The 26,788-nt window shown below is 39.6% G+C and overlaps 1 protein-coding gene across 1 annotated transcript in view; it reads left to right on the top strand.

Moving 5' to 3' along the window:
• MDGA2 (MAM domain containing glycosylphosphatidylinositol anchor 2) overlaps positions 1-26,788 on the top strand; it is a 954,748-nt gene that overhangs the window by 569,475 nt on the left and 358,485 nt on the right. The gene's annotated exons all lie outside the window — the stretch shown is intronic.

The raw sequence follows: 26,788 nt of genomic DNA, 5'->3' as shown, positions 1-26,788 counted from the left end.
TTTCCTCCAGTCAAGAGAGGAGAATTTCAAGAGTTTGGACTTAAGATCTGAGGACATTTTCATCTACAAAAGACAAGGTTCCATTTTTCCTTACCTGTCCTCCTTCAGTCATCAGCCCTACACTCCTGAAGGGGTTAGCCCCTCTGGCTAGTGAGAGTAGAAAAGGGGAATCAAAGAACAAAGTTGGCAAAAAGAGAAAAGGGACTAATTAAACCCCCCACTCTCCAGCTGTTTCCCTCAGAGTTTCAGGATTTCAAGTCTGAACTAGTACACAGCTGAAGGGAATGGAGAATGTCTAAATTAGAGAGTTCACAAGTTGTTTTGTTTTGGTTTTGATTATTGAACTGGGCATTTTAATTGCAGAAATGGGACTGTTTTTGTTACTGACCACAGGGAATTAAAAAACCTGTAAAATGTGCCCCAAATTTCATCTAATAACAGGAAAAAAAATAGCCTATCACATAGGCTTTAGGTGCCAGTTGGAGAAGGAATACAGTTGATTTATAGCAACCTCCTATAAGTCTGATCATTCAACAAACCATTGCATAAAGCAGGAGACGACTTCAACTCTGGTGGATTTAAACTAACAAATTTATTAATTAGCCGATTAATTAATTAAAATTCTAATAGACTTGCTTTCAGGCTGCAGAATGAAGTGTAGAAAACAGTCAGAGACAAATGAGGCGAAATGGCATGTCCTTCCAGAGACCAGTGAGGTCAGTGTTGCATGTCAGCAGCCATGGCACACTGAATTTCCCACACTGCTGTTGCTCATGTAAAGCACAAGGCTCTCTCACTCGCCCAGTTGCCCCTGCAAAACTCAGTATAGTTGCTGCTACTTCCACTACATGCCATTAGAATGGATCCTCCATGGTCTCTACTTCTTGATATCAATAGCTCCCAATTCAAAGGTCAGAGTTGATGCATTTAATTGGATGAATTTGTGTCATATGTCCATACTCTGGCTACAAGAGAGGCTAGGAGATAAAGTACCTAGCATTTCTATCTTTTTTTGGTGGAAAGTGGGATATATAAAAAATATCAGGCCGAAACTGGTTTGGCTCAGTGGATAGAGCGTCGGCCTGCGGACTGAAAGGTCCCAGGTTCGATTCCGGTCAAGGGCATGTACCTGGGTTGCGGGCATATCCCCAGTAGGGAGTGTGCAGGAGGCAGCTGATCGATGTTTCTCTCTCATCAATGTTTCTAACTCTCTATCTCTCTCCCTTCCTCTCTGTAAAAAAATCAATAAAATATAAAAAATATATATATCAGGATGGAGTTCAAATATTAGCTCCCATACTTGATGGAGCAAGCCATTACATATTTTTCAAGTTTTTACAGATCCCAAATCAGAGAACCATAATATAAGAAGTCCAATTTCTGAGGTCGTCTTTGACTCCTTAAAACTGTGCCCTCTTGTTTTTTAGTTAGCCCCATCTCAGCTCTTTTGGCTGGCACGATATACATGTTTGTTATTAGTAGAGCCTCTGCATATTGGCCAGGACAATCAAACTTTATGAGGGCAAATGGTTAAATCACCAAACTGTCTATTGTTTTGATGATTTATATTATGAAATCAACTTCAAATTGTTATTTATACAAAATGAATTCAATTTAATTTCCTTTGTAAGCTTTTTTATTTATTTGACAATTTTATTGTGTCTATAATAGTATCATGGGTCATTACACAGCCATTTAAGCACAATTACTCCCCTTCATTTCTATTGGCACCATGCTAGCCACCATGACACCTGTAAGAGTCATTTAACTTATCTCCCCACATTAACTATTGTTGCTTTTCAATATATTCTGGGCATTGCAGCAGGAGAAATTTTTATAAAGTCAAATATCTATACTAATAAAAGGGTAATATGCTAATTAGACTGGGAGACCTTCCAGGAGACCTTCCAGACAAAACCATGGTGGCGGGGCTGAGGCAGAGGCAGGTTTGGGGTGAACAGGCTGGCGGGGGGGCAATTGGGGGTGAGCAGGGCAATGGGGGGCAGTAGGGGTGAGCAGACCAGCAGGGGGGACAGTTGGGGGCGATCAGGCAGAGTAGTTAGGAGAGATCAGGCAAGCAGGCAGGTAAGCAGTTAGGAGCCAGCGGTCCTGGATTGCAAGAGGGATGTCCGACTGCAGGTTTAGACCCTGTCCTAAACTGGCAGTCAGACATCCTCTGAGGGGTCCCAGATTGGAGAGGGTGCAGGCTGGGCTGAGGAACATGCCTCCCCCACCCCAGTGCATGAATTTTGTGCACTGGGACACTAGTACTTATATAACACCCTACTTAAAATACTTATGTTAGGCTTCTCACATCCTAATATGCTACAAGGCCCTTTTCCACAGAGCCTTAGAATCGGAAAAGTCATACAATACAAAATATAAACCAGTAGACCCTATACCTGTGAGAATTAAATATATCATAAAGTTGGTGTGCAGTTCATTGTGATAGAATGCAATATTGAATAGTGTTGCTATTACTGTATCTCCATCAGAAATAAATTATACCTTCTACATGATATTCAAAATTCAGCCCTTGATGAAGTAAAGACTTTATATACAATAGAGGAAAAATAGGCCTACTTTGCTATATTTTACCAACCAAAGCTTCACGCAAAAAGGTAATTATATTCCATAACATAAAATTATTTTGGCCCTGGTTAGATGGCTCAATTGGTTGGAATGTCATCCCTTACACCAAGTTGTGGGTTCGATTCCTGGTCAGGGAACATACCTAGGTTGTGGGTTTGATCCCTCTTTGGGCACCTATGGGAGACAACCCAGAGATGTTTATAACTCTCACATCAATGTTTCTCCTTTTCTCTCTTCCATCCTCTCTCTCTCTCTCTCTCTCTCAAATTAATAAAAACCATATACTTTGGTGAGGACAAAAATTATTTTGTCTAAGAAAAAAATAACTTAAGCAAATTAATAGAAGAATAATCATCAAAAGGTTATAATCTATACTATAGATATATATTTTTAATGTTTTTAAAGGAAAAGACAACTAACCTGAGAAAAATAAACAAAGAATGTGAGTTGGCAGTTCTAGGAAGCAAAAGTCTAGGTGACCATTTAGCAAAAGAAGACACTCAAATTTATTACTTGTCATGCAAGTACAATCAAAACTGACAATGAGCTGCAACTTTACACAATCCAAGTGTACAAAAAAAATCTATCATGCCTGAGATGTAGAAAAAATGATGATATACTTGTGGTGAAATGTACTTCTTTTATAAAAAAAACATCAGGCAAAATCAGTTACAACCACTTGCAAGCCTGCTTCCACTTATACAAATTTATCCCATCAAATTAAAGCCATCAGTTTAAAAGTACCTGTTCAGAGACCATTAATTAATATGGTGTTATTCCCACAAGCATAAGCCTGAAAATAAAGTCAGTGTACACAATACAATATATAGATGGCATATTATAGAATTGTACATTTGCAACTTATATAATTGTATTAGCCAATGTTGTCCCAATAAATTCAATAGAAATTTTAAAGAAATAAAAATATGGATGATGAATTAAAAATAATAAAGTCAGCACCCATAATAAGGGAATGGTTGAATAAATTATATACATTTATGACAAGGAATATGGTACAACTATAAAAGAAAGGATTAGAGCTTGACCTTGGGGGCATTTCCATGAACTATTTTGTGTGAGGAAAGCAAAATTTTATAAAACTGTGTTATATGATTAATTTTTAAGGAAAGATAAATTTATTATGCATGCACTCATGCACACACACACACACACACACACACACACTTTGTGTTAGTATCTTCATAAATATGAATCTGTGTCCTTGAAGAAAAACATAGAAGAATATTATGATGTTAACATGCAGAGATAAGATTTTGGAATCAGAGGTGAGTATTAAGAAAAAAACACTGAAATTAATAAAATATATGCATGTATAATGTACATATTTACATACACATTATCATATATGTTTACACGTATATAATGTATAAATTATATGATGTAATAATGTTATAGACAGTGTGTATATAAATATATACATAATGTATACACATAAATTACCATTGTGTGTGTCTATATATTTACAAAGAAATTTTAAAAATGCAGGTTCTTTGTTATCCTCATTTTCAAAATTTTCATAGAAAATTAGTTAATAGGAAGAAAAAGGAAAATCCTGAGAGTGTTTCTGGCCATCTGAAAGTTTAAAAACTATTTTCCCAGAATTATATGAGAATTATCAAGATAATATTGGCTTAAGAGTTATAAAAATGTGGTTATATATTTTTAAAAATTATAGAAGATACAATGCATTCTATTTTGTGAGAGTAAATAAGTAAGAATAAAATTTCAAATGACAATGTGTCTAAATCTTACAGATAACTTCATTCTTATAAATGTCCCCTTTTGAGAATTTGGCTGTAAGTACTAATTTTGGCTCTTCTTTTATGGATTATCAGATCAAATTAATCATCGCTCAAAAATCGCTGTGCAGAGACAGATACAAAACGCTCTTGTCATCCATACTTGCACAAAATTTTTCATTGATTTATCTCAGAAAACTGTGCTCTTGTATCCTTATTATCAGGAAGTGCTACAAAGCATTGACATTGATGCTTTGTTTACAATGAAGTGCCTTGTTCTTGATTATTGATACGTCTATGACTTCATTAGTTTTTCTTTTGTAGAACTTCAAGGTAACTTAATTGTAGTCACGCTAGTTTGCATTATCTATTGTTATTTACATTCACCCCATAGTTATAATAGTAACATAAATTTTTACCCATAAAGTAAAAAAATAATAGACTTGACTAGCTTTAGTGCCTCCAGTGTACTGAGTTGTTATTTTCCTTAAGAAAGCAAATTTGGAGTTTTCTTTGCATAGGAACTTTAAGATTTCTGGAACTGCCCAGTAGGAAAGACGACATCCAGTGCAGCATTTAGTGTATCTTTGCCATCTGTGTTTTCAGATTCATTTGGTTTAATTCAAAGATTAAAGACAGAAAAATTGGACCAAATTTTTAACCCTGTGGAATAAACCCCTGTGGAAAACATGCGTCTGCTGTGATTATCTTTGAGATTAATTGATTCTTTAGCTTGTAACTACTACCCATGACTTCAGTTGTAGTTAATAACTAATAAGCCATATAGACATAGATTAATTGTTCCAGTGAGTGCTGGATATTGGTTAACTCTTTCATGTCACTAGAGTAACCCAGTTTAAATGGAGAATAGGCTAATGCTTCCATGAGTTAGTGAAACTTATCTCAAACAGGTAGATCCTAGGCATGAGGATAGCTTATATCATTGTTACTTTTTCATTTTCTTAAAATAACTTTAATTTGTCATTTCCTGGCATATTTAATAAGCCAAGCAAAGCGTTAGAGAGAGTAGTTGCATTTGTAAGGAAAAAGTAATTTTCCTTAGGTTATCATAACGGTATGTATGAGTAACCTTGCTGAAATTTAACATCAATCATATTTGTTACAGATTAGTCTTTAATTAATTAATTAGATAATTATTTAGTTCTTATGTCCTTTATGTTGGGTTCTAGGGATACAAACATGATTAAATAGGGGTATTAAGTATATAGGAGTATAATTTATAGAAAACCATATTATTTATTTATTAAAATATATTTAAAACAATTATTCAAATATCAAATAATATATTAAACTAGAGGCCTGGTGCACAATATTCTTGCACTGGGGGGAGTCCCTCAGCCCGGCCTGCACCCTCTCGCAGTCTGGGAATCCTTGGGGGATGTCCGCTGCGCTCACCAGCTGTGAGCCCGGCGTCAGGCTGAGTGGCACTACCCCTGTGGGAGTGCACTGACCACCAGGGGCCAGTTCCTGCACTGAGCATCTGCACCCTTGTGGTCAGTGTAGGTCATAGTGAGCAGTCATCCTGCCATTCAGTCAATTTGCATATTAGGATTTTATTATATAGGATGATTTATGTTAATTTATAAATCTAAAGAATTGTGATGTGTATTAAATAATTAAGATTATATGCTTTATTTCAAAGAACATTTTGCATTCCTTTATATCATCTCTTAATATTTTAATTTCTTAACCTATAAAATTAAAAGAAATTTATTTTAAAGAGAAAATAAATGCAGATATATATCAGCAATAACAGAAAATAGTCTAATATGGTTTTGTAATATTACCAAAGCCAAAGCTATTAATTATGAAAATTTTCTATTGAATAAACAGAGAAACTATGCTCCCTGAACTGTATATAAAGACTATAGAAAATTAGTAATAATGCCTTGACCAGTGTGACTAAGTAGTTAGTCTTGTCCTGTGCACCAAAGGATCATGGGTTCAATTCTTGGTCAAGGGCAGTACCTGGTTACAGGTTTGGGCCCCACCCTGGTTGGGGCATGTGCAGGAAGCAATCAATGGATGTATTTCTCTCACATCAATGTTTCCCTTGAGGTCCTTGGGTAAAACTGTATAACAGGTACTCTTTCTAAATCCTGGGAGTGTTGGAAGATGGTGACATTCAAGTAAATCCCTCTTATAAAAATTGGCCTTTGCTGGAAAGAGCCACCTAACTCAAGGTCAATCTGCTCTTCAGCAAAGCCCTAATCCAGGAACTGATTGGTGTTCTTTGTAGAGCAACTCTGCAGGACAATTCTGAAAGACGATCTCAACTGGAGAGCACCTTCAGAATCATCTGAACATTGTGTAGTGATGCATCAGAGTTTAACTCCTCCCACTGCCTAATCCTACATTTTTTTCCCACACCACCACAAAAATTGATCCTGAAGGCATTACCCAATAAATTTCCTACATGCATTATCTTTATCAAAGAATCATATTTCCAAGGAATTACTCTAGATGGTCTGAGTAACTAGACTTTATAATAGAACTAGAGGTCCAGTGCATGAGATTCATGCATTTGGCGGGGAGGTCCCTCAGCCTGGCCTGTGCTCTCTCAGTCTGGGAGTCCTCGGGCGTTATCTGACTGACAGCAGGCAGACATCCTTAGTGTTGCTGCAAAAGGCAGGAGAGGCTCCCGCCATCACCTCTGTGCTCACCAGCCATGAGCCCAGCTTCTGGCTGAGTGGCGCTCCCCCTGTGGGAGCCCACTGACCACCAGGGGATGACTCCTGCATTAAGCGTCTACCCCCTGGTTGTCAGTGCACAACATAGCTACAGGTCATTCTACCATCTGGCCGAAACTGGCTCTCCAACATTCCCCAAGAGGTCCCAGATGGCCAGAGGGTGCAGGCCAGGCCAAGGGACCCCACTGGTGCATGATCACGCCGGGGAGGGATGCAGGAGGTCACACACAGTGCCGAAAGGTGATCAGGGGGTTTGGTCACTGCCCCCTGTCACCCTGATCCCGGTGCTGGGAGGCATATTACTCTTAATATATAAGATAGAGGCCTGGTGCACGGTGGGGGCCGGCTGGTTTGCCCTGAAGGGTGTCCTGGATCAGGGTGAGGGTCCCCACTGGGGTGCCTGGCCAACCTGGGTGAGGAGCTGAGGGCTGTTTTCAGGCTGGCGGGTGACTGAAGCTCCCAACCGCTCCATTTCTTCTTTTTTTTAAAATTCTGGGCCAGCTTTAGCTCAGAAGCTTGGCTCCAGCTCTCAGGCCTCGGCTGCTGAAAGCTGGTATCTGGTTTGTTTGGGTTCTATAATTGAAACACTGTTTCAACTCCAGCTCTGAGATCCCGGCTGGCTGAAAGCAGGTTTCTGGGGTTTTGTTTAGCTTCTATATTTGTAACAATGTTTCAAACTGCAAGCTCAGAGGCTGGCAGCGGCAGGCAGGGAACGTTGAAGTCCTCCATCACTGAAGCAAGCAAGCCTCATGTTCACGTCAAGCTGCCTGGCTGCCGGCCACCATCTTGGCTGGCAGTTAATTTGCATATCGCCCTGATTAGCCAATGGGAAGGGTAGCGGAGTGACACCAATTTGCATGTTTCTCTTTTATTAGTGTAGACTAGAGGCCCGGTGCACAAAATTTTGTGCACTCGGGGGGCGTTGGGGGTCCCTCAGCCTGGCCTGTGCTCTCTCACAGTCTGGGACCCCTTGGGAGATAACGACCTGCTGGCTTAGGCCTGCTCCCGGATGGCAGAGGGCAGGCCCAATCCCTAGGTGCAGCCCCTGGTCGGGCTCAGAGCAGGGCTGATTGGGGAGTTGGGGCGCTGCCCCCTGTCATGCACAGAGCAGGGCGGATCGGGAGGTTGCGATGTCACCCTCAGTCACGCTCAGGGTAGGGCCGATTGGGGGGTTGGAGCATTGCTCCCTGTCACATTCAAGGCAGGGTTGATGGGGAGGTTGTGGCACCACCCCCTGTCACGCACAGAGCAGGGCCAGTCAGAGGGCTGGGGCGCTTCCCCCTGTCAATCACAGAGCAGGGCCCATCAGGGGGGTTGGGGCACTGTACCCTGTCACGCACAGACCAGGGTCGATCAAGGGGTTGGGGAGCTCCCCCGTGTCACGCACAGAGCAGGGCTGATCAGGGGATTGAGGAGCTCCCCCCTGTCACTCACAGGGTAGGGCCGATAGGGGAGTTGGAGCACCGCCCCCTGTCACATGCAGAGCGGAGCCGATCAGGGGGTTGTGGCGCCGCACCCTGTCACACTGATCCCGGTGCTGGGAGGCATATTACCCTTTTACTATATAGGATAAAGGCCTGGTGCACTGGTGGGGGCCGGCTGGTTTGCCCTGGATCAGGGTGGGGGTCTCACTTGGGTGCCTGGCCAGCCTGGGTGAGGGGATTATGGCTGTTTGCAGCTGGCCACACACCCTTCAGGGTGGAGGTGCCCAGCCAGTCTGGGTGAGGGGCAGAGGGCTGTTTTCAGGCTGGCCGGTGACTGAAGCTCCCAACCGCTCCTTTATTTTCTTTTTTTTTTTTTATTCTGGGCCAGCTTTAGCTCTGAGGCTTGGCTCCAGCTCTCAGGCCTCGGCTGCTGAAAGCTGGTATCTGGTTTGTTTGGGTTTTATAATAGAAACACTGTTTCAACTCCAGCTCTGAGATCCTGGCTGGCTGAAAGCAGGTGTTTGGGTTTTTGTTTAGCTTCTATATTTGTAACAATGTTTCAAACTGCAAGCTCAGAGGCCGGCAGCGGCAGGTGGGGAACGTTGGTTTCCTCCGTCACTGAAGCAAGCAAGCCTCATGTTCACTTCAAGCTGCCTGGCTGCCGGTCACCATCTTGGCTGGCAGTTAATTTGCATATCACCGTGATTAGCCAATGGGAAGGGTAGCGGAGGTATGGCTAATTACCATGTTTCTCTTTTATTAGATAGGCACAGCCCACTAACTGACAGGAAATGAACACCCATTGCTGGCAATGGCTAGACCAATGATATCTCTTGAATGTGATAGTAAATTGTTAACATTTTCACTGATAGGTACCAATAGAAAATAATGCATTTTGAATTCAATATCTCAGGCTTTTCAGGAATTCAAAGGAAAGTAATAATTATAAGGATAATGGAATCAATTTCTGTTGGGTTCTGTTCATGCAGTGGAGAAACTGAATGAAAGGCCGAGTGTGATTAATCATGAATTAAAGTAATGGTGTGAGAATAAGAAGGTTTCTTTCTTTTTTTAAAAAAAATTCCTCACCCGAGGATATTTTTTCCATTGATTTTGAGAGAGAGTAGAAGGGAGAGGGAGAGACAGAGAGAAACATCGATGTGAGAGAGACACATCAATTGGTTGCCTCCTGCATGCCCCTGCCAGGGCCAGGAGCCTGCAACCAAGGTACGTGCCCTTAACCAGAATCGAACCCTGGACACTTCAATCCACAGGCCAATGCTCTATCCCATAAGCCAAACGGGCTAGGCAATAAGAAGGCCTCTTTAGCAGGCTACAAAGAAACATTGATCTCATTTCTTTTCTTTTTTTAATTTTTGTTAACAGTCTTACAGATGTTCCCAATTTCCACCAATTTTCCCCATCAACCAGCCCCCAACCCACCCCAGGCCTTCACTACTTTATTGTCTGTATCAATTGGCTATGCATACATGCATATGTTCTTTGTTTAATTTCTCCTAGTCCCCTCCACACCTCCTCTCTTAGATTTGTCTGTCTGTTCCATGTATCCATGCTGCCGGTACTAATTTTTTCCTCAATTTATTTTATTAGATTCAAAATGTACATAAGATCATGTAATATTTATGTTTCTTCGGCTGGCTTATTTCACTTAGCATAATAATCTCCAGGTCCATCCATGCTGTTCAAATGGCAGTTCCATTTTTAATTTTTTTTAAGGAAACTCGATACCGTTTTCCACTGTGACTGCACCAGTCTGCATTTCCATCAACAGTGTACTAGGGCTCTCTTTTCCTCACATTTTCACCAGCACTTACTGTTTGTTGATTTATTGATGATACCCATTCTGGTAGTTGTGAAGTGATACCTTATTGTAGTTTTAATTTGCATCTATCAGATGATTAATAATGTTGAGCATTTTTTATGTGTCTGTTGATCATATGTATGTCCTCTTTGAAGAATTATCCAGGTCCTTTGCCCATTTTTTTATTAGATTGTTTGTCTTCTGGTATTGAAAGGTATACATTTTTTAAAATATATTTTGGAAATTAACCTATCAGATGTATTATTGGTGAATATATTCTGTCATGCAATGTGTTCCCTTTTTATTTTGTTGACAGTTTCTTTTGCTGTGCAGAATATTTTAGTTTGATGTGATCCCATTTGTTTACTTTTTCCTTTCTTTCCCTTGCTATAGTTGATGTTTCAGTGAAAATACTGCTACATGAGATGTCTGAGATTTTACTGCCATGTTTTCTGCCAGGATTTTTATGGCATTGAGTCTTACATTTAAGCATTTTATCCATTTTCAGTTTATTCTTATTTATGGTGTAAATTGGTAGTCTAGTTTCATTTTTTGCATGTATCTGTCCAATCTTCCTAACACCATTTATTGAAAAGACTGCCTTTACTCCATTGTATACTCTAGCCTCCTTTGTCCAATATTAATTGAGCCTAATGGCTTGGGTTGATTTCTGGGGTCTCTGTTCGCTTCCAATTATCTATATTCTTGAACTTGTGCCAGTACCAGATTGTTTTGATTACAATGGCTTTGTCATATAGTTTGATATCCAGTATTGTGATCCCTCCAACTTTGTTCTTCTTTTTCAAGATTGCTACAGCTATTCGAGGTCTTTTTTGGTTTCATATAATTTTTTTTAATATTTCTTATAGAACTGTGAAATATGCTGTTGGTATTTTATTAGGGATTGTATTGAATCTATAGATTGCTTTGAGTTGTATGGAAACTTTACTTTATCTATATTTTTAAATCTTTATTGTTGTATTACATATGTCTCCTTTATCCCCCCATTGCCCCATCTAGCCTACCCTGCCCTCTGCTTCAGGCCTTCACCATCCTATTGTCTGTGTCCATTGGTTATGCACAGATGCACACAAGTTCTTTGTTTGACCTCTTCCCACTCACCCACTCATCCCCACCTTCCTTCTGACCTTTATTGATGTTAATTCTTAGTATCCATGAACATGGTATATGCTTCTACTTGTTTATGTTTTCCTCTGTTTCTTTTTTTCAATGTCCTATAGTTTCTCAAGTATAGGTCTTTTATCTCCTTGGTTAAGTTCATTCCTAGGTATCTTATTTTTGTTAGTCTACATGTGTAAGAATGTTTTTATTTTTTTATTATAGGTGATATCTCTCCTTCATGACATTGTGATCCAAGAAGACGGTTGACATGATTTCAGTCTTCTTGAATTTGTCAAGACATAATTTTTGTCCTATTATGTGGTCTATCTTTCAGAATATTCCCTGTGCCCTTAAAAAGAATGTGTATTCTGCAGCTTTGGTATGAAATGTTCTATAAATATTAATTAAATCCATCTAATCTAGTGTCTCATTTAAGGTCACTGTTTCCTTGTTGATTTTTTGTCTCAAAAATCTATCCAATGATGTCAGTTTGTGTTAAAGTCCCCTACTATGACTGTATTGCTATCTATCCCTCTCTTTAAGTCCTCCAAGATTTTTTGTTGTTGTCGTCATTGTTTTGTTTGTTTTTATATTTAGGTGCATCTATATTGGGTACATGTATATTTACCAGGATTATATTTTCTTGTTGAATCGATACTTTTAGTAGTAGTGACCTTTTGTGTCTCTTATTATGCTTTTGTTTTATTTTGTCAGATATAAATTTTGCTTTTTTTTTTCCCTTTTGCCTGGAATATTTGTTTTCCATCCCTTCACTTTTATCCTATGTGAGTCTTTTGTTCTGAGGTGGGTCTCTTATAGACAGCATATAAATGGGCCCTGTTTTCTTATCCATTCAGCTACCCTATCAATTTTTATTGGAACATTTAATCCATTTATATTTAAGGTTATTATTGATAAGTTCTTATTTAATGCCATTTTTATTCTGTATGCCTAGATTTCTCTCTCTCTCTATTTCTTCTTCTTACAACAGTCCCTTTAACAATTCTTGCAGTGCTGGGTTGTTCTTTTCTGGGAAAATCTTCATTTCAACTTCAATTTTGAATGATAGCCTTGCTGAATAGAGTAGTCTTATTTTTAGATCCTTGCTTTTCATTACTTTGACTCTTTCATGCCGTTTTCTTCTGGTCTGTAATGTTTCTGTTGGTGAATCAGTTGACTGCATTATGGGAACTCTTTTATGTAAATGACTGTGTCTCTCTTCCTGCCTTTAGGATTCTCATTTTGTCTTTAACCTAGGCTAGGTGGCAGTGCTTAGTTGTCATAGCTAGGTGGGCGCAATTATCTTGATGAACTATTTCAAATCTATCCTGGGCTCTGGACTCACAAAGAGCTACTGAGATGGTTAATAGGATATATCTAGGGGGAAAAAAGGATAAGCATATTATCCAGTCTGCACAAATAAAGAAATCAAATGGACAGTCAAGAGGTTTAATGTAGTCACAAAATAAAAATTTTTGACTCCTTGTCCAATTTTTTTAATTAAATCTTTATTGTTCAGATTATTACATTTGTTCCTCTTTTTTCCCCCCATAACTCCCCTCCTCCCAGTTCCAGCCCCACCCTCCGCCCTCACTCCCCACCCACTGTCCTCATCCATAGGTGCACGATTTTTGTCCAGTCTCTTCCCGCATCTCCCACATCCCTTCCCCCTCCCAAGAATAGTCAGTCCATTCCCTTTCTATGTCCCTGATTCTATTATAATCACCAGTTCATTCTGTTCATTAGATTATTTATTCACTTGGTTCTTAGATTCACTTGTTGATAGATGCATATTTGTTGTTCATAATTTGTATCTTTACCTTTTTTTTTCTCTTCCTCTTCTTAAAGGATACCTTTCAGCATTTCATATAATCCTGGTTTGGTGGTGATGAACTCCTTTAGCTTTTCCTTATCTGTGAAGCTCTTTATCTGACCTTCAGTTCTGAATGATAGCTTTGCTGGATAAAGTAATCTTGGTTGTAGGTTCTTGGTATTCATCACTTTGAATATTTCTTGCCACTCCCTTCTGGCCTGCAAAGTTTCTGTTGAGAAATCAGCTGACAGTCATATGGGTACTCCCTTATAGGTAACTGAGTTTCTTTCTCTTGCTGCTTTTAAGATTCTCTCTTTGTCTTTTGCTCTTGGCATTTTAATTATGATGTGTCTTGGTGTGGTCCTCTTTGGATTCCTTTTGTTTGGGGTTCTCCGCAATTCTTGGACCTGTAAGTCCATTTCTTTCACCAGGTGGGGAAAGTTTTCTGTCATTATTTCTTCAAATAGGTTTTCAATATCTTGCTCTCTCTCATCTTCTGGCACCCCTATAATTCTGATGTTGGTACGCTTGAAGCTGTCCCAGAGGCTCCTTACACTATCCTCGCGTTTTTGGATTCTTTTTTCATTCCGCCCCTCCGGTTGGGTGTTTTTTGCTTCCTCGCATTTCAAATAATTGACTTGATTCTTGTGCTCCTCTGGTCTGCTGTCGGGAGTCTGTATAATATTCGTTATTTCAGTCTGTGTATGCTTAATTTCTAGTTGGTTCCCCATCATAACATCGAGGGTCTCATTAGTTTTCTTGTAGATCTCATTAAGTTTATCGGCGGCTTCTAAACAGTTCTTGAGAGACCTTAAAAGTGTGGTTCTGAACTCTATATCTTCCATTGACAATTTTGTCCTGTTTCTTTGTCTCCGCATTTTGTTATGCTTTCTTGGTGCACCCCCTAGTGGTCTTTGTGCGCAGTCTTGTAGTTAAGCCTTGATTGTTGTAGCTAATACCAGGGAGGGTTTGACCTCCAGGCCAAGTGGCTGTGAGAATCAGCTGTGTCTGCAGTGAGAGAACTTCTGTCCTCTAGGGAGGTGCTAATCTAGCCTTTGCCTGAGGCTATCCGGCAAATGCCTCTGTGCAGGGCTTGGGCGGGGCGGGTCGCACAGGATCAACAGGGTGGGCCGGAGAGAGCAGTTATGGCAGCTCTCAGTCCTGTCCCCAGGGGCTCTGCCTCTCTGAGTCTCATCAACTGCTGCAAACCTCGGAGAGAAAGCTGCACTCGCTCTGACCGAAGCCAGACAGTCCCGCTTCTCCCGTTTGAGTCTGGGTCCCTAAAGACTCGCCCGTATCTGGAGCTCAGAGTCTGCGACTCCCTCCCGATTGAAAACACCAACCGCGCCCTCCGCCGCCAGCCCACTACGCGCACTCTGCACCTCAGAATTTGACTTCAGCACTGCGCCTCCTCTGAGTGTCCGTATGCGTTTCTCTTTCCTCCTAGTTGTAGGACTTCCACTCAGCCAGCGTTCCTGTGGTTCTGGGTGATGTCCGTTCCATTTTTTAGTTTCACTTTTGAAGTAGTTGTTCAAGGCAGCAAACTCCGGTGTTAACCTATGCCGCCATCTTGGTTCTCCCAATTTTTTAATCTGTTGGAACTTTCAGACCTGAACTCTTTGACTGAATGGGAAACTTAATCACCAGAAAAAGCCCTGCAACACCACAGCAAGTAAAAAATGCTAATAATTTTCCCAATTACTTCTCCAAAGAATGTATATACTAGAAAAAGTGAACTTCTTGAGGACTATTGTACACAAGTTGACCTTGATATTTAAGATTCTACAGAATCATTCTGCCCTTATAATCATTAGATTTGGAATATGGGTGTTAGGTAATAAATGGGACTATAACCCACAACTGATCTTATTGAATCTACCAATCCACAAATCCACCCTGTTGTCATTTACCAAGTGCCATTTACTAAGTTTTTAATTGTGAAATTGGAATGTACATACTTACTACTTGTCAGAACTTCCGTCCATTCCTTGGCCAAGAGATGAAAGTTAGTCTAGTTAGAAGTCCAAGTAGAAGCCTCTGCAATGTTCCCACTTCCAACTGAGATGTGTAAAACATAACATCATACCCAAGAGTGAATAGTAGGTATTAATGCCACCCTTAAAATCTTAAAAGGTGTCCTGGGGTGTCCATATGCTATTCCACTTATTGACTATGTTGTCTCCTGCTGAAACCAGAGATCCTGGAGGATGATAGTGAGCTATCAAAAACTCATCCAAGGCCCTAACCGGTTTAGATCAGTGGATAGAGCCTCAGCTTGCGAACTGAAAGGTCCCAGGTTCGATTCCAGTCAAGGGCATGTACCTTGGTTGCAGGCACATCCCCAGTAGGGGGTGCACAGGAGGCAGCTGATTGATGTTTCTCTTTCATTGATGTTCCTAACTCTCTATCCCTCTCCCTTCCTCTCTGCAATAAGATCAATAAAATATATATTTTTAAAAACCTCATCTAAGGACTGTCCTTATTGCATCCTATGCCAGCTATGGTATTTTTGCTAGATTAGATTAACATGGTTTGATATATGGTATGTGTCCAGTGATTTAGTTAATGTGTTCTTTTTCATTTCTGTTAAGAAAGAAGATCAGAAGTAATTTGCATTAATTTTGGACAGACAGTAGTATACATTTTCAGTCTTGTCCTAAAGCTAAATTAACTTATACTTATTTTCATAATATAGTCCAAAGGGATATGGGCCACCTGGACATTTTACTAAATACAGTATTGGTTTACTATAATCAATGAGATTATGTTCCTCAGTTCAGATGAACAAAAAATGGCTGGTACATTGGATATCTTGGTAAGACACACATAATCCAGAGGGTTGGAATAAGCCTATGCAAATTCAGTGATCCACAATATTAGCAAACTTTTAGAGATTCAATGGTTTGAATTTTGCTAGAACATTCCCTCCAAAGTAAAGTACGAATTACTGCACCTCACAATTTCCATCTTTCAGATGGAAACACAGTGCCTACTAGGTCTCTTTCGGTTCTGGGTTACATTCCACCCTTGGAAATACTATTTCAACCCATTTATCAGGTGATTTGAAAGAGTATAAGCATCAACTCAATCTCAAATAGAAAGGCCCACACTGTGATGTAAGTGATCCTTAAGTCACACAACCCAGGAGAGACTGTGATATTAGATATATCAGTGCTAGAAAAGATGCTGTGTGGTTTACAGCAATCCCTGTAGGAGAATCATAAAGTAAATTTTTTAGGATTATAAGTAGGCCATGCCTTCTGTGGTCAAGAATTATACATCTTTCATAAAATAGCTCCTACTAGTACTGTGCTACTGGACATTGGTAAAAGTAGAATGCCTAAATATGTAACATCTAATGATGATGTGGCCTGAGCTTCCAATCAGAAGTTGGAGTTTATCATTTTACCAAAACCCAGTCACAAAATAGGATAGAATAGGATAGACTCATCAGTAGTTCATTATTAGATGGAAATAGTACAGCCTGGATGAGGACTGGCCAAGGATAAAGAGCCAAGTAAGCTGTACAAGCAGGTGCCTAGGCATGTATCAGTATTTTAGCAGTGCCTCTTCCTCAGTTCATACCTGCCCACATAGAGAGTCACTTATGAGCAGATAGTGGAGAAAAAAGGCTCAGCTACTTTCATGATTGGTCTACTCAATATATGTACACAAGTTATAAATTAGACTGCTACTTCACAAGAACCCACTCTAAGATGTTCCTATAGACAAGAATAAGGGGGAAATTCTAGTTTTGGTGTTATACCTGATCAAATACTTTTTGTGGAAAGAGCAGATCTGTTAACGTATTTTGGTGGATCTGTAGAAGTGTCACAATGTGTGATAATATTTGTATTGTATATAAATGAGCATCAAAAAGATACACAGCAGCCCTGGCCAGTTTTTCTCAGTGGATAGAGCATTGGCCTGCGGAGTCAAGGGTCCCAGGTTTGATTCTGGCCAAGGGCATGTACCTTGGTTGCAGGCACATACCCAGTAGGGAGTGTGCGGGAGGCAGCTGATCGATGTTTCTCTCTCATCGATGTTTCTAACTCTCTATCCCTCTCCCTTCTTCTCTATAAAAAAAATCAATAAAATATATTTTAAAAAAAACAGTTTGATGGGACTGGCCTGTAAAATTGTTCAATGATTCACAAATTACAAATTTTTTAAAAAAGATACACAGCAGAATAATCACAAAACAGGGAAGTAGAGTAATACAGATAGTTGATGTCAACCACCTTGTCATTGGTCATCCTTAGCTACACAGCAGGCTCATGAAAAAAAAAAAAAAAACAGTCATAATGATAAGGATAGAGGCTGAGTATAAGCTTGAAACAAGGGTTATCATTGTGAAGATTGATTTGTCCACTGCCACTATTGAATATTCTATCTTGCAGCAACAGAGACAAACACTTAGCTCTTGATAAAGCACTATCCCTCATGAATGCCAACTATGTCCTTGGTAGCATGTTGATTGCATTATAATCTTTTTTTAACTCTATAAGTGATATTGACTGAATTTGACATGTATTCTTGGTATGAATGTTTCTGCTGTCCTCTGTCAGCAGCAGTCCTATCAAAAGGCTTCTAGGATGCTTTAGCCTTCACACATGCTGTGAGAATGTAGCAGTGGAAACATTGTCCTGGCATTCTCTGGTCATATCATATTCTACAGCACCTAAATGTGCCAGCTTATTAGAGTCATAGAATGTACTTTGGATGGGGTAGCTGAGTCTTGGAGAGATAATATCCAGTAAGAAGGGTGTGTTGTTCTCCAAAATGCAGTATATATCCTAAATCAATGGCCATTATTATGTGAGGATTTTTTTTTTTTTATAGAATACATAGGTTCAAGAATCAAAGAATGACCCCACTTACTGCTATCAGATTCAATGATTCACTAGGGGAATCTATATTTCCCTTCCCGCATCTGTGGACTCTGCCAATTTAGAAGTCCTAATTCTCAGAAAAGGAAAAAGCTATTAATAAAAGCAAGAGTCCCATTAATCTTTAAACCATGACTATGACTCAGTTACTTCAGGCTTTCAGTGTCAGGAGACAGTAAATAAGAAGAGTCACCATCCCGGCACGAGTGACTGGCCCACATGGTCAGCTGGAGGTAGGACTGTTTTACACCATGAAGCAGTAAAGAATATATTTGATACCCAGTTGATCCAGAGTCATTTCTTATTATTCCATTGTCCAATGTTGGTGTTAAAGAGATAAGTACATCAGTAATAATTTGAGAAGGACATGGTGATCATGGAATCAAAATCCTCAGTTAAAAAGGTCCAGTAACCTCACCAGGTACTTACACCAAAAGGTGTACTAACTAAGGATAAGAGCAATCTAGAATGGTAATAGGAGAAGGAGATGATGACTATCATCTCAGCATAGTTTCTTTCGAAAATTTTTTCAGAAAAGTTGACTAAACAGAATCCTCCAGTAGCTTTTACAAGGTAGAGTGAATTATTATGTCTAACAAGTGATCTAAGTGGTTGCTACAGCACATCAGCCATATCTCTTCCTCAGGACTGAAGGACTCATTCCTCCAGCTGCTGAGAGTTATAGTAGCTGATGGCTATTAGCTAAATATTTCTCTAGAAATTGCCCTAAGCCAAACAGAGCTGTGTTCCTCCCAAGGTCATGCACCTTGGGTGGGAGAGCACACATACTGGGAATAGTTAATGGGGGAGGTTGTGGTTGTATAAAGGCTTAGCTCCATGGCTTTTAAGCCAGGACAGCTCGGAGGGAACATCACAGCTTTCAAACTTCTCTAGAGCTACTAAGACCTTTGTTGCAATTGCACTGTAGTTCAATTTTTCTCCCGAACAATCCTATTTCCTTCAGTCCCCCATAGATGTTGATCTGGAAGGTACATTCCAATACAGGCATACCTCATTTTATTGTGATCTGCTTTATTGTAATTATTTTGGGGTGCCATGAACCATGCCCCTATAATCAGTAAATGTGTGTGTGTGACTGCTCCACCAATTTGCCACCCCCCTCTCTTTCCCTCCACCATTAGCTGAGACAGAACAATATTGAAATTAAGCCAATTAATAACCCTACGGTGGCCTCTAAGTGTTCAAATGAAAGGAAGAGCCACACATCACTTTCAATTAAAAGCTAGAAATGATTACACTTAGTGAGGATGGCATATCAAAACCTGAGATAGGCCAAAAGCTAGGCCTCTTATGTCAAACAAACAAGTTCTGAATGTAAATGAAATATTCCTGAAATAAATTAAAATTGTTACTCTAGTTAACACATGAATAATAAAGAAAGCCTTATTGCTGATATGGAAAAAGTTGTAGTTGTCTGGATAGAAGACCAAATCAGCCACAATATTTTCTTAAACCAAAGCCTAATCCAGAGCAAGATACCAACCCTCCTCAAGTCTGTGAAGACTGAGAGAGGTAAAGAAGCTGCAGAAGAAAAGTTTGAATGTAACAGAAGTTTGGTCATGAAGTTTAAGGAAAGAAGTTGTCCCCTTAACATGAAAGTGCAAGATGAAGCAGCAAATACTGATGGAGAAGCTGCAGGAAGTTATCCAGGAAATCTAGCTAAGATAACTAATTAAGATGGCTATATTAAAGAAAAATATTTTTAATGTAGATAAAACAGCCTTATATTGGAAGAAGATGCTATCTGGGACTTTTATAGCCAGAGAGAAGAAGTTGATACCTGGCTTGAGAGCTTCAAAGGACAGGGTGACTCTCTTCTTATGGGCTAATACAGCTGGTAATGTTAAGTTGAATCCAACGCTCATTTAATAATCTGAATATCCTAGGGCTATTAAGAATTATGGTAAACCTATTCTTCCTATGTTCTATACATGGAACAACAAAGCCTGGATGATAGCACATCTATTTACAACATGCTTTAATGAATATTTTAAGCTGACTGTTGAGACCTACTATGAAAAAAGATTATTTTTAAAATAGTACTGCTCAATGACAGTGCACCTGGTCACCTAAGAGCTCTGATGGAGATATATGAGAATAATGTTTTTTTCATGCCTGATAGCAGCATCCATTCTGAAGCCCATAGGTCAAGGAGTAATTTTGATTTTCAAGCCTTATTTAATAAAAACATTTTGTAAAGCTCTAGTTGTGATAGATAGTGATTCATTTATGGATCTGGGCAAAGGAAAATTTTCTGCAGAAAAATCACCATTCTAAATGCCATTAAGAGCATTCCTGATTCATGGGAAGAGCTCAAATATGAACATTAACAAGAGTTTGGAAGAAATTGGTTCCTACCTTCATTGTGACTTTGAGGGGTTCAATATTTCAATGAAGGAAGTAAGTGCAGATGTGGTGTAAATAGCAAGAGAACTAGAATTAAAAGTGGAGCCTGAAAATGTGAGTTGCAGTTTCATATTAAAACTTGAATGGGTGAGGTATTGCTTCTTATGGATGAGCAGATAAAGTAGTTTCTTGTGAAGAAATCTACTCTTCTTGAAGATGCTGTGAAGGTTGCTGAAATGACAACAACGGATTTAGAATCCTATCTAATAATAGACAAACATGGTAATTGACAGTACCTTCACTATGCCTCCCATTGGCTAATCAGCGAGATATGCAAATTAACCATCAACAAAGATGGCGGTTAATTTGCATATGTAGGTGCAAAGCGGCGGAGCAAATACTGAAGGCAGCTCCGGCCGGAGCAGCGAAGGCTTGAAGGTGGTTCTGGCCAGAGCGAACGCCTGGGTCCTGGGTGCCGGAGGAAAACCAATGCCGGCAGCCAGGGGAGGGGAAGGCCTATTGCACTAATCTTTTTGTGCAATAGGCCTCTAGTATTACAATAAACTTAGTTGATACATCTGTGGCAGAGTTTGAGAGGAGTGACTCCAATTTTGAAAAAGTTCTACTAATGCAGCTGTTCTCAACCTGTGGGTCGTGACCCCTTTGAGGGTCAAATGACCCTTTCACAGGGGTTGCCTAAGACCATCGGAAAACACATATAATTACATATTGTTTTTGTGATTAAGCACTATGCTTTAATTATGTTCAATTTGTAACAATGAAAATACATCCTGCATATCAGATATTTACATTACGATTCATAACAGTAGCAAAATTACAGTTATGAAAAAAAAATTAGTTATGAAGTAGCAACGAAAATAATTTTATGGTTGGGGGTCACCACAACATGAGGAACTGTATTAAAGGGTCGTGGCATTAGGAAGGTTGAGCACCACTGCTCTAGTGGATAAAATGCTATCAAAGAGCATCGCATGCTACAAAGAAATTATTCATGAAAAGAAGAGTCAAGTAATGAGGCAAACTTCATTGTCCTATTTTAAGAAATTACCACAGCCACCCCAGTCTTCTGCAACTACCACCCTGATCAGTCAGCAGCCATCAACACTGAGGTAAGAACCTCTACCAGCAAAGAGATTATGACTCACTGAAGGCTCAGATGATGGTCAGCATTTTTTAGCAATAAAGTACTTTTAAGTATTTTACATTGGTTTTTAGACATAATGCTATTACACATGTAATAGATCAGGGGTGGGCAACCCCTGGCATGTGTGCCAAGTATGGCATGCCAGTAACTTTTGCTGGCACGTGACACCCTCTCTTATAATCTTCCATTTACAATTTTTTTCTTAATATCGACTTTTTTAATTTTCAGATAAATTCAGTGTAGGTGCATCTTAGATAAATAAATAATTTTACATAACAAGTTATCTTAAAGACCATAGACATGGATTGACGAGAGAGGGGAAGAGCAATTTCTATGCCTATGCCTTAACTCTCCCTGCCTTCCTAGATCCGACCAGTGTTTTGATTTCATCCACATACACTTGTGAATCTTTGTTCTCAGTGATGAATTTTGTTAAGTCTCATAATAGGAGTAGCCTGAAAGATGAAAGTAGTAGCTTGTGCATATTTCTGAAGGTCACGAAATATAAACCTGATGTAAAATCTCTGTCATCAGTGATGCAGCAGCAAAAGTCCCACTGATAATATCAAACGGAGTCATAAAGTTTTCTGTCAGATTATCAGTGTACATGTATACATTAAAAAATAAATGTCTTTTTCATCATCATATACTGTGTTTTTGTCGCTCGAATGAATTTTATTATTTCTTCAAGGTTCTTCACATACATACACCTTAAGAGATATCAAGTGGGCATAACATGTTTTCAAAAAATTAGGGTTGGCACGCAGGAGAATTTTGAGTCAGAGATTTTGCTGGTTTTGGCACGCACTCACAAAAAGTTTGCCCACCTCTGTAATAGACTATAGCAGCAATTTTTAAGTGGTGCCGCACAAATTTTAAAACTATTTAGTCAGAGGCACTGACCTCTTTCTCTTAGATTGTTAAAAAAAATGACAAAAGCCAATACAACAATAGCTGTCTGATGTGAATTAATCAAAATCATACCTATTTTTTGTCAGATCAGCAAAAAATATATTTTTGGTGTGCTGCTGGATTTTAGTAATTAGTTTGTGTTCCATGAAACAAAAAAGGTTGAAAATTACTCAATTACAGTATAGTGTAAACATAACTTTTATATGTCCTGGCAAGCCAAAAGATTAGTATAGTCATTTATCATGATACTTGCTCTATTGTGTTATCTAGATGAAGATGCAATATCTTTGAGGTATGTCTGTACACTTTCTGCACAGATATCTCTGTCTTAGGATCTCTTTTCCAACAAACCTGACTAAAGGCACTTACTCAGTATATATTCAATAATATGAAGAATATATGTTAAACATATATTTTAAATGAAAAAGGCATTGCTTAAACTATATATCATATGCATATATGTATATAAATAGCACATATATATACATACATATTTGGTGATGCCATTATTTTGACTTGTCTAAAATAAATCTTTTTAGCATAATTATTTTTAAATCTGAAAAAATGACTTAGGATATTTATGAAGCAGAAATTCCTAAACATAGGTGCATTCAACAGATAATTCTGCCAATACAATGTTCAGTAAGTTTGGTTGTCATAAGATCAGATTCTCTCATGGCCAGTGACTCAAATATCATCTAGGTCAGGGAAGAACATGTTTAAGTGGTTATTCAAGTTTTATCTATTTCTAACTGAACATTTTGACACCACCACCTAATAAGAAAAGAGCTAGAGATAAATCAATAAGTGAATGTTGGAAAGGACAATATTAAACTACTAGAGACCTGGTGCATGAAAATTCATGCACTGCGGTGGGGTGGGGGGGTCCCTCAGCCTGGCCTGCCCCCTGTCAGTCTGGGAGCCCTCAGGGGATGTCCTACTGACACCTCTGTGGGAGGCAACTGAGCGGATCAAGGGAAGGTGCTGCCCCTATCACGCTGCTGCCACTGCTGCCGCTGCCGGCCACTGGCTGCCTGCCCTTGGCCCTGGCAGCCGCTGTGGCTTTGTCCAGAAGGATGGCCAGAAAGATGTTCGGCTGACTGGTCTAATTAGCATATTATGCTTTTGTTATTATAGATGTGGAACCCAAGGAGACCCACTATTTTTATACTGTTTACTATCCAATATCATTATATGTTTTTAAACTTTCTGGCTTCAGAATTCATTTTTACAACATAACACATTTCATATTTTCTAAAAATGAGACTGTAACAGTAAAAAATCATTTGTACAAGGAAAAAAATAAAACCTCTCAATTGATCACAACGTAAGTTGTATACCCTATTCATCAAGTCACTAAGGCTGACTTCAGCTCATCAGTCTCCTGTAGGATTTGATGAAGTTTAAAGGCCTGTACATATTTCAGGATAATAATGCTGGATAGAATCCATACATACTCTGACTCACTTAAACCAAAAGCATATAACCCTGCACAGTTAATAGAGTGAATTTAAACAGAAAGTTCCTTAAAAATTTACTGAAAAGCAGCAGTTGTTCTGGAAAGTTAAACTGCCAAAATTAGAGGCCCTTGGGGTAGTTGTGAAAAGATTCTAATGTTGGGTGGGGAAAAAAAACAACAACAAAACCACCAAACCTCAGAATATTGCAAAACAAGAAATCAAAGTAGGACTGTCAAGCAATTCACATTTGAACCCTCCCCCCCTTTTTTAACTGGGAAAATTTGGGATTCTGTATTTACCAGTAATTTTGATACCTTAGGGCAATTATTACTTTACTACTTTTGCTGGCTTACAATTATTTTAATATATCAAAAAGAATAGCGTTAACTGGTTTGGCTCAGTGGATAGAACATTGGCCTGTGGACTCAAGGGTCCCAGGTTCGATTCCAGTCAAGAACATGTACCTTGGTTGCAGGCACATCCCCAGTAGGGAGTGTGCAGGAGGCAGCTGATCGATGTTTCTCTCTCATCAATGTTTCTAGCTCTTTATCCCTCTCTCTTCCTTTCTGTAAAAAATCAATAAAATATATATTTTTTTAAAAAAGGACTATTTTCTAGAGAAAAATGTCTTTTAAATATTCAGATAGCATATGCTCACAAACCTCACCATTATGTTTATATATATATATACTAGAGGCCCAGTGCACAAAAATTTGTGCACTTGGTGGGGGGGGGGGGGCCTTAGCCTGGCCTGTGGCCTCTCGCAGTCTGGGATACCTCAGGGGATGGCCACCTACTGGCTTAGGCCCTTGGCCCAGGGGATTGGGCCTAAGATGGCAATCAGACATCTCTCTGGCAGCCCGGCAGCCCTCGGGGGATGTCCACTTGCCAGCAGGGAGCAGGCCTAAACTGCAGTCGGACATCTTTAGCGCTGCTGAGGAGGCAGGAGAGGCTCCCACCACCACCGCTGTACTGGCAGCCATCAGCCTGGCTTGTGGCTGAGCAGAGCTCCTCCCATGTGAGAGCATCCTGACCACCAGAGGGCAGCTCCTGCATTGAGCGTCTGCCTCCTGGTGATCAGTGTGTGTCATAGTGACAAGTCATTCCCAGTCCTTCTGCTGTTAGGGTCAGTTTGCATATTACCCTTTTACTATATAGGATAGAGGCCTGGTGCACGGGTGGGGGCTGGCTTGTTTGCCCTGAAGGGTGTCCCGGATCAGGGTGGGGGTCCCGCTTGGGTGCCTGTCCAGCCTGGGTGAGGGGCTGATAGCTGTTTGCAGCTGGTCACACCCCCTTCAGTGTGGGGGTCCCCACTGGGGTGCCTGGCCAGTCTGGATGAGGGGCTGAGGGCCCTTTTCAGGCTGGCGGGCAACTGAAGCTCCCAACTTCTCCTTTTTTTCTTTTTTTTTTAATTCTGGGATTTATTTACTTTCTATGGCTGTCACTGGAACTTGGAGCCAGCTTTAGCTCTGAGGCTCGGCTCCAGCTCTGAGACCTCGGCTGCTGAAAGCAGGTATCTGGGTTTGTTTGGCTTCTATAATTAAAACACTGTTGCAGCTCCAGCTCTGAGGCCCGGCTGGCTGAAAGCAGGTTTCTGGGGTTTGTTTAGCTTCTATAATTGCAGCATTGTTTCTTAGAGTGCAGCTCAGAGGCCGGCAGCAGCAGGCAAGGAACCTTGGCTTCCTCCATCACCGGGGCAACCAAGCCTCCTGTTCGCTTCAGCTGCCTGGCTGCTGGCCGCCATCTTGGTTGGCAGTTAATTTGCATATTTCCCTCATTAGCCAATGGGAAGCATGTTGGAGGTATGGCTAATTACCATGTTTGTCTATCATTAGATAGGATGGTTGCTCCTTTTCAGATTTCATATAAAAATATGTGTTATGTAGAAACATTTGATAGCCGGAACAAATGGGAAAGTGACATCTTTACCTATTTAAAATAAAGGTATGAAAACAACATAGAATTAATGGGAATCTAAATAATAATAACAATAATAATAGCTAACTTTTATTGAGCATTTATCATGTGCCAAAGCATTATAGACTATCTCATTTACTCCTCCCACAGCCCTATTAATATGTACCATGATCAATTCCAGTTAATTGATAAGGAAATTTAAGACTACAAAAGTTACCTTTTAGAGTTATAAAGCTAAAGGACTAAAGCTCAGTGAAATTAATCTTTAAATATAACTAATGTTTTGCATCACTCTTAATAAGTATAGACTAAGTTTATATTAGCATATGGAACCTATGGTTCTTGTTTTATGTTTCCCCATTTTTTGATATATAATGGACATATAACATTATATTAATTTCAGATATATAGCATAATGATTCAATATTTGTATGTATTGTGAAATGATACCACAATAAGTCTAGTTAACATCCATTACCACATACAGTTACAATTTTATTTTTCTTGTGTTGAGAATTTTTAAGATTTACTCTCTTAGCAACTTTTAAATATGCAATACAGTTGTTTTAAAGCACATACACTTCTTAATTTCTTTTTCTCTTAAGAAAAGAACCTGGCCTATAGTATATCAGGGTGTGGCAGACAATTGCCCATTAGCCAAATCGGGCCAGGGCACTTGCAATTGCAAATAAATGTTATTGGTACTCAGCAATAGTCATCTCTTATTCATTTTACTTGTTGTCTTTGGCTGCTTTCACACTACATTGATAAAGCTGAGTTGAGACAGACTATATGACCCACCAAGACCAAGATATTTACATATTGTTTTGTGTG

The sequence above is a fragment of the Myotis myotis genome, unplaced genomic scaffold (genome assembly GCF_014108235.1).
Source record: "Myotis myotis isolate mMyoMyo1 unplaced genomic scaffold, mMyoMyo1.p scaffold_m19_p_1, whole genome shotgun sequence".
Taxonomy (NCBI): Eukaryota; Metazoa; Chordata; class Mammalia; order Chiroptera; family Vespertilionidae; genus Myotis; species Myotis myotis.
This window is presented reverse-complemented; position numbering and strand designations above follow the sequence as displayed.